The sequence below is a fragment of the Halictus rubicundus genome, unplaced genomic scaffold (genome assembly GCF_050948215.1).
Source record: "Halictus rubicundus isolate RS-2024b unplaced genomic scaffold, iyHalRubi1_principal scaffold0075, whole genome shotgun sequence".
Classification (NCBI taxonomy): domain Eukaryota; kingdom Metazoa; phylum Arthropoda; class Insecta; order Hymenoptera; family Halictidae; genus Halictus; species Halictus rubicundus.
The window spans coordinates 27,448-36,752 of record NW_027488616.1 but is presented as its reverse complement, the minus strand read 5'-3'; positions in this window follow the sequence as shown (position 1 = coordinate 36,752).

The window sequence follows — 9,305 nt, the reverse complement described above, 5'->3', positions numbered from 1 at the left end:
TCCTATCCTCTATCCTATCGTATACACTATCCTATCCTATCCTCTATCCTAACCTATCCTCTATCCTATCCTATCCTCTATCCTATTCTATCCTCTATCCTATCCTATCCTCTATCCTATCCTATCCTCTATCCTATCCTATTCTCTATCCTATCCTATCCTCTATCCTATCCTATCTTCTATCCTATCCTATACTCTATCCAATCCTATCCCCTATCCTATATTATCCTCTATCCTATCCTATCCTGTATCCTATCCTATCCTCTATCCTATCCCCTCTCCTATCCTATAACTTATCCTACACTCTATCCTATCCTATCCTCTATGCTATCCTATCCTCTACCCTATCCTATCCTCTATCCCATCCAATCCTCTATCCTATTCTATCCTCTATCCTATCCTATCCTCTATCCTATCCTATCCTCTATCCTATCCTATTCTCTATCCTATCCTATCCTCTATCCTATCCTATCTTCTATCCTATCCTATACTCTATCCTGTCCTATCCTCTATCCTATACTATCCCCTATCCTATCCTCTATCCTATCCTATCCTGTATCCTATCCTATCCTCTATCCTATCCTATCCTCTATCCTATCCTATCCTGTATCCTATCCTATCCTCTATCATACCCTATCCTCTATCCTATCCTATCCTCTATCCTATCCTATGCTCTATCTTATCCTATCCTCTATCCTATCCTATCCTCTATACTATCCTATCCTCTATCCCATCCTATTCTCTAACCAATCCTATCTTATCCTCTATCGTATCGTATTCTCTATCCTATCCAATCCTATATCGTATCCTCTATCCTATCCTATCATCTATCCTATCCTATCCTGTATCCTATCCTATACTCTATCCTATCCTATCCTCTACCCTATCCTATCCTCTATCCCATCCAATCCTCTATCCTATCCTATACTCTATCATACCCTATCCTCTATCCTATCCTATCCTCTATCCTATCCTATGCTCTATCCTATCCTATCCTCTATCCTATCCTATCCTCTATCCTATCCTATCCTCTATCCCATCCTATTCTCTAACCAATCCTATCTTATCCTCTATCCTATCCAATCCTATATCGTATCCTTTATCCTATCCTATCCTCTGTCCTATCCTATCCTGTATCCTATCCTATACTCATCCTATCCTATCCTCTATCCTATCGTATACACTATCCTATCCTATCCTCTATCCTAACCTATCCTCTATCCTATCCTATCCTCTATCCTATTCTATCCTCTATCCTATCCTATCCTCTATCCTATCCTATCCTCTATCCTATCCTATTCTCTATCCTATCCTATCCTCTATCCTATCCTATCTTCTATCCTATCCTATACTCTATCCAATCCTATCCCCTATCCTATATTATCCTCTATCCTATCCTATCCTGTATCCTATCCTATCCTCTATCCTATCCCCTCTCCTATCCTATAACTTATCCTACACTCTATCCTATCCTATCCTCTATGCTATCCTATCCTCTACCCTATCCTATCCTCTATCCCATCCAATCCTCTATCCTATTCTATCCTCTATCCTATCCTATCCTCTATCCTATCCTATCCTCTATCCTATCCTATTCTCTATCCTATCCTATCCTCTATCCTATCCTATCTTCTATCCTATCCTATACTCTATCCTGTCCTATCCTCTATCCTATACCATCCCCTATCCTATCCTCTATCCTATCCTATCCTGTATCCTATCCTATCCTCTATCCTATCCTATCCTCTATCCTATCCTATCCTGTATCCTATCCTATCCTCTATCATACCCTATCCTCTATCCTATCCTATCCTCTATCCTATCCTATGCTCTATCTTATCCTATCCTCTATCCTATCCTATCCTCTATACTATCCTATCCTCTATCCCATCCTATTCTCTAACCAATCCTATCTTATCCTCTATCGTATCGTATTCTCTATCCTATCCAATCCTATATCGTATCCTCTATCCTATCCTATCATCTATCCTATCCTATCCTGTATCCTATCCTATACTCTATCCTATCCTATCCTCTATCCTATCCTATACTGTATCCTATCCTATCCTCTATCCTATCCTATCCTCTATCCTATCCTATGCTGTATCCTATCCTATACTTTATCCTATCCTATCCTCTATCCCATCCTATTCTCTATCCTATCCTATCCTCTATCCTATCCTATCCTGTATCCTATCCTGTATCCTATCCTGTATCCTATCCTGTATCCTATCCTATACTCTATCCTATCCTATCCACTATCCTATCCTATCCTCTATCCTATCCTATCCTCTATCCTATGCTATCATCTGTCCTATCCTATCCTCTATCCTATCCTATCCTATCCTCTATCCTATCCTATCCTCTATCCCATCCTATTCTCTATCCTATCCTATCCTCTATCCTATCCTATCCTGTATCCTATCCTGTATCCTATCCTGTATCCTATCCTATACTCTATCCTATCCTATCCACTATCCTATCCTATCCTCTATCCTATCCCATCCTCTATCCTATCCTATCCACCATCCTATCCTATCCTCCATCCTATCCACTATCCTATCGTATCCTCTCTCCTATACAATCCTCTATCCTATCCGATCCTCTATCCTATCCTATCCCCTATAATATAGTATACTCTATCATATCCTATCCTCTTTCCTATAATATCATCTATCCTATCCTATCCTCTATCCTATCCTACACTCTATCCTATCCTATCCTCTATCCTATCCTATCCTCTACCCTATCCTATCCTCTATCCCATCCAATCCTCTATCCTATCCTATACTCTATCATACCCTATCCTCTATCCTATCCTATCCTCTATCCTATTCTATCCTCTATAATATCGTATCCCCTATCATATCCTATCCTCTTTCCTATAATATCATCTATCTTATCCTATTCTCTATCCTATCCTATCCTCTATCCTATGCTATCCCCTATCTCATCCTATTCTCTATCCAATCCTATCCTATCCACTATCCTATGCTATCCCCTATCCCATTCTATTCTCTATCCTATCCTATCCTATATCGTATCCTCTATCCTATCCTATCCTATCCTCTATCCTATCCTATCCTCTATCATATCCTATCCTCTATCCTATCCAGCCTCTATCCTATCCTATCCTCTATCCTATTCTATCCTCTATCCTATCCTATCCTCTATCCTATCCTATCTTCTATCCTATCCTATACTCTATCCTGTCCTATCCTCTATCCTATACTATCCCCTATCCTATCCTCTATCCTATCCTATCCTGTATCCTATCCTATCCTCTATCCTATCCTATCCTCTATCCTATCCTATCCTGTATCCTATCCTATCCTCTATCATACCCTATCCTCTATCCTATCCTATCCTCTATCCTATCCTATGCTCTATCTTATCCTATCCTCTATCCTATCCTATCCTCTATACTATCCTATCCTCTATCCCATCCTATTCTCTAACCAATCCTATCTTATCCTCTATCGTATCGTATTCTCTATCCTATCCAATCCTATATCGTATCCTCTATCCTATCCTATCATCTATCCTATCCTATCCTGTATCCTATCCTATACTCTATCCTATCCTATCCTCTATCCTATCCTATACTGTATCCTATCCTATCCTCTATCCTATCCTATCCTCTATCCTATCCTATGCTGTATCCTATCCTATACTTTATCCTATCCTATCCTCTATCCTATCCTATCCTCTATCCTATCCTAACCTCTATCCTATCCTATCCTCTATCCTATCCTATCCTCTATCCTATCCTATCCCCTATCCTATCCTATCCTCTATCCTATCCTATCTTGTATCCTATCCTATCCTCTACCCTATCCTATCCTCTATCCTATCCTATCCTCTATCCTATCCTATCCTCCATCCTATCCTATCCTATAACTTATTCTATCCTCTTTCCTATCCTATCCTCTATCCTATCCTATCCTATCCTCTATCCAATCCTATCCCATATCCTATATTATCCTCTATCCTATCCTATCCTGTATCCTATCCTATCCTCTATCCTATCCCCTCTCCTATCCTATAACTTATCCTATCCTCTATCCTATCCTATCCTCTATCCTATCCTATCCTCCATCCTATCCTATCCTCTATCCTATCCTATCCTCTATCCTATCCTATCCTCTATCCCATCCTATCCTCTATCCTATCCTATCCTCTATCCTATCCTATCCTCTATCCTATCCTATCCTCTATCCTAACCTATCCTCTATCCTATCCTATACTCTATCCTATCCTATCCTCTATAATATCCTATCCTCTATCCTATTCTATCATCTGTCCTATCCTGTCCTCTATCCTATCCTATCCTATCCTCTATCCTATCCTATCCTCTATCCCATCCTATTCTCTATCCTATCCTATCCTCTATCCTATCCTATCCTGTATCCTATCCTGTATCCTATCCTGTATCCTATCCTGTATCCTATCCTATACTCTATCCTATCCTATCCACTATCCTATCCTATCCTCTATCCTATCCTATCCTCTATCCTATGCTATCATCTGTCCTATCCTATCCTCTATCCTATCCTATCCTATCCTCTATCCTATCCTATCCTCTATCCCATCCTATTCTCTATCCTATCCTATCCTCTATCCTATCCTATCCTGTATCCTATCCTGTATCCTATCCTGTATCCTATCCTATACTCTATCCTATCCTATCCACTATCCTATCCGATCCTCTATCCTATCCTATCCCCTATAATATAGTATACTCTATCATATCCTATCCTCTTTCCTATAATATCATCTATCCTATCCTATATTCTATCCTATCCTATCCTCTATCCTATCCTATCCCCTATCCTATCCTCTATCCTATCCTATCCTGTATCCTATCCTATCCTCTATCCTATCCTATCCTCTATCCTATCCTATCCTCTATCCTATCCTGTCCTCCATCCTATCCTATCCTCTATCCTATCCTATCCTGTATCCTATCCTGTATCCTATCCTGTATCCTATCCTATACTCTATCCTATCCTATCCACTATCCTATCCGATCCTCTATCCTATCCCCTATAATATAGTATACTCTATCATATCCTATCCTCTTTCCTATAATATCATCTATCCTATCCTATCCTCTATCCTATCCTATACTCTATCCTATCCTATCCTCTATCCTATCCTATCCTCTACCCTATCCTATCCTCTATCCCATCCAATCCTCTATCCTATCCTATACTCTACCATACCCTATCCTCTATCCTATCCTATCCTCTATCCTATCCTATCCTCTATCCTATGCTATCCTCTATCCTATCCTATCCTCTATCCTATCCTATCCCCTATCCTATCCTCTATCCTATCCTATCCTCTATCCTATCGTATACTCTATCCTATCCTATCCTCTATCATATCCTATCCTCTATCCTATCCGATCCTCTATCCTATCCTATCCTCTATCCTATCCTATCCTCTATCCTATCCTATCCTCTCCCCTATCCTTTCCTCTATCCTATTCTATCCTCTATCCTATCCTATCCTCTATCCTATCCTATCCTCTATCCCATCCAATCCTCTATCCTATCCTCTATCCCATCCTATCCTCTGTCCTATCCTATTCTCTATCCTATCCACTATCCTATCGTATCCTCTCTCCTATCCAATCCACTACCCTATCCGATCCTCTAGCCTATCCTATCCTCTATAATATCGTATCCTCTATCATATCCTATCCTCTTTCCTATAATATCATCTATCCAATCCTATTCTCTATCCTATCCTATCCTCTATCCTATCCTATCCTCTATCCTATCCTAACCTCTATCCTATCCTATCCTCTATCCTATTCTATCCTCTATCCTATTCTATCCTCTATCCTATCCTATCCTCTATCCTATCCACTATCCTATCGTATCCTCTCTCCTATCCAATCCTCTATCCTATCCGATCCTCTATCCTATCCTATCTTCTATAATATCGTATCCTCTATCATATCCTATCCTCTTTCATATAATATCATCTATCCTATCCTATCCTCTATCCTATCCGATCCTCTATCCTATCCTATACTCTATCCCATCCTATCCACTATCCTATCCGATCCTCTATCCTATCCTATCCCCTATAATATAGTATACTCTATCATATCCTATCCTCTTTCCTATAATATCATCTATCCTATCCTATATTCTATCCTATCCTATCCTCTATCCTATCCTATCCCCTATCCTATCCTCTATCCTATCCTATCCTGTATCCTATCCTATCCTCTATCCTATCCTATCCTCTATCCTATCCTATCCTCTATCCTATCCTGTCCTCCATCCTATCCTATCCTCTATCCTATCCTATCCTGTATCCTATCCTGTATCCTATCCTGTATCCTATCCTATACTCTATCCTATCCTATCCACTATCCTATCCGATCCTCTATCCTATCCTATCCCCTATAATATAGTATACTCTATCATATCCTATCCTCTTTCCTATAATATCATCTATCCTATCCTATCCTCTATCCTATCCTATACTCTATCCTATCCTATCCTCTATCCTATCCTATCCTCTACCCTATCCTATCCTCTATCCCATCCAATCCTCTATCCTATCCTATACTCTACCATACCCTATCCTCTATCCTATCCTATCCTCTATCCTATCCTATCCTCTATCCTATCCTATCCTCTATCCTATCCTATCCTCTATCCTATCCTATCCCCTATCCTATCCTCTATCCTATCCTATCCTCTATCCTATCGTATACTCTATCCTATCCTATCCTCTATCATATCCTATCCTCTATCCTATCCGATCCTCTATCCTATCCTATCCTCTATCCTATCCTATCCTCTATCCTATCCTATCCTCTCCCCTATCCTTTCCTCTATCCTATTCTATCCTCTATCCTATCCTATCCTCTATCCTATCCTATCCTCTATCCCATCCAATCCTCTATCCTATCCTCTATCCCATCCTATCCTCTGTCCTATCCTATTCTCTATCCTATCCACTATCCTATCGTATCCTCTCTCCTATCCAATCCACTACCCTATCCGATACTCTAGCCTATCCTATCCTCTATAATATCGTATCCTCTATCATATCCTATCCTCTTTCCTATAATATCATCTATCCAATCCTATTCTCTATCCTATCCTATCCTCTATCCTATCCTATCCTCTATCCTATCCTAACCTCTATCCTATCCTATCCTCTATCCTATTCTATCCTCTATCCTATTCTATCCTCTATCCTATCCTATCCTCTATCCTATCCACTATCCTATCGTATCCTCTCTCCTATCCAATCCTCTATCCTATCCGATCCTCTATCCTATCCTATCTTCTATAATATCGTATCCTCTATCATATCCTATCCTCTTTCATATAATAGCATCTATCCTATCCTATCCTCTATCCTATCCGATCCTCTATCCTATCCTATACTCTATCCCATCCTATAATCCATCCTATCCTATCCTCTATCCTATCATATCCTCTATCCTATCCTATCCTCTATCCTATCCTTTCCTCTATCCCATCCTATTCTCTATCCAATCCTATCCTATCCTCTATCGTATCCTATTCTCTATCCTATCCAATCCTATATCGTATCCTCTATCCTATCCTATCCTCTGTCCTATCCTATCCTCTATCCTATCCTATCCTCTATCCTATCCTATCCTCCATCCTATCCTATCTTCTATCCTATCCTATACTCTATCCTATCCTATCCTCTATCCTATCCTATCCTCTATCCTATCCTATCCTCTATCCTATCCCATCCTCTATCCTATCCTATCCACCATCCTATCCTATCCTCCATCCTATCCACTATCCTATCGTATCCTCTCTCCTATCCAATCCTCTATCCTATCCGATCCTCTATCCTATCCTATCCCCTATAATATAGTATACTCTATCATATCCTATCCTCTTTCCTATAATATCATCTATCCTATCCTATCCTCTATCCTATCCTACACTCTATCCTATCCTATCCTCTATCCTATCCTATCCTCTACCCTATCCTATCCTCTATCCCATCCAATCCTCTATCCTATCCTATACTCTATCATACCCTATCCTCTATCCTATCCTATCCTCTATCCTATTCTATCCTCTATAATATCGTATCCCCTATCATATCCTATCCTCTTTCCTATAATATCATCTATCTTATCCTATTCTCTATCCTATCCTATCCTCTATCCTATGCTATCCCTTATCCCATCCTATTCTCTATCCAATCCTATCCTATCCTCTATCCTATAATATCATCTATCTTATCCTATTCTCTATCCTATCCTATCCTCTATCCTATGCTATCCCCTATCTCATCCTATTCTCTATCCAATCCTATCCTATCCACTATCCTATGCTATCCCCTATCCCATTCTATTCTCTATCCTATCCTATCCTATATCGTATCCTCTATCCTATCCTATCCTCTATCCTATCCTATCCTCTATCCTATCCTATCCTCTATCCTATCCTATCCTCTATCATATCCTATCCTCTATCCTATCCAGCCTCTATCCTATCCTATCCTCTATCCTATTCTATCCTCTATCCTATCCTATCCTCTATCCTATCCTATCTTCTATCCTATCCTATACTCTATCCTGTCCTATCCTCTATCCTATACTATCCCCTATCCTATCCTCTATCCTATCCTATCCTGTATCCTATCCTATCCTCTATCCTATCCTATCCTCTATCCTATCCTATCCTGTATCCTATCCTATCCTCTATCATACCCTATCCTCTATCCTATCCTATCCTCTATCCTATCCTATGCTCTATCTTATCCTATCCTCTATCCTATCCTATCCTCTATACTATCCTATCCTCTATCCCATCCTATTCTCTAACCAATCCTATCTTATCCTCTATCGTATCGTATTCTCTATCCTATCCAATCCTATATCGTATCCTCTATCCTATCCTATCATCTATCCTATCCTATCCTGTATCCTATCCTATACTCTATCCTATCCTATCCTCTATCCTATCCTATACTGTATCCTATCCTATCCTCTATCCTATCCTATCCTCTATCCTATCCTATGCTGTATCCTATCCTATACTTTATCCTATCCTATCCTCTATCCTATCCTATCCTCTATCCTATCCTAACCTCTATCCTATCCTATCCTCTATCCTATCCTATCCTCTATCCTATCCTATCCCCTATCCTATCCTATCCTCTATCCTATCCTATCTTGTATCCTATCCTATCCTCTACCCTATCCTATCCTCTATCCTATCCTATCCTCTATCCTATCCTATCCTCCATCCTATCCTATCCTATAACTTATTCTATCCTCT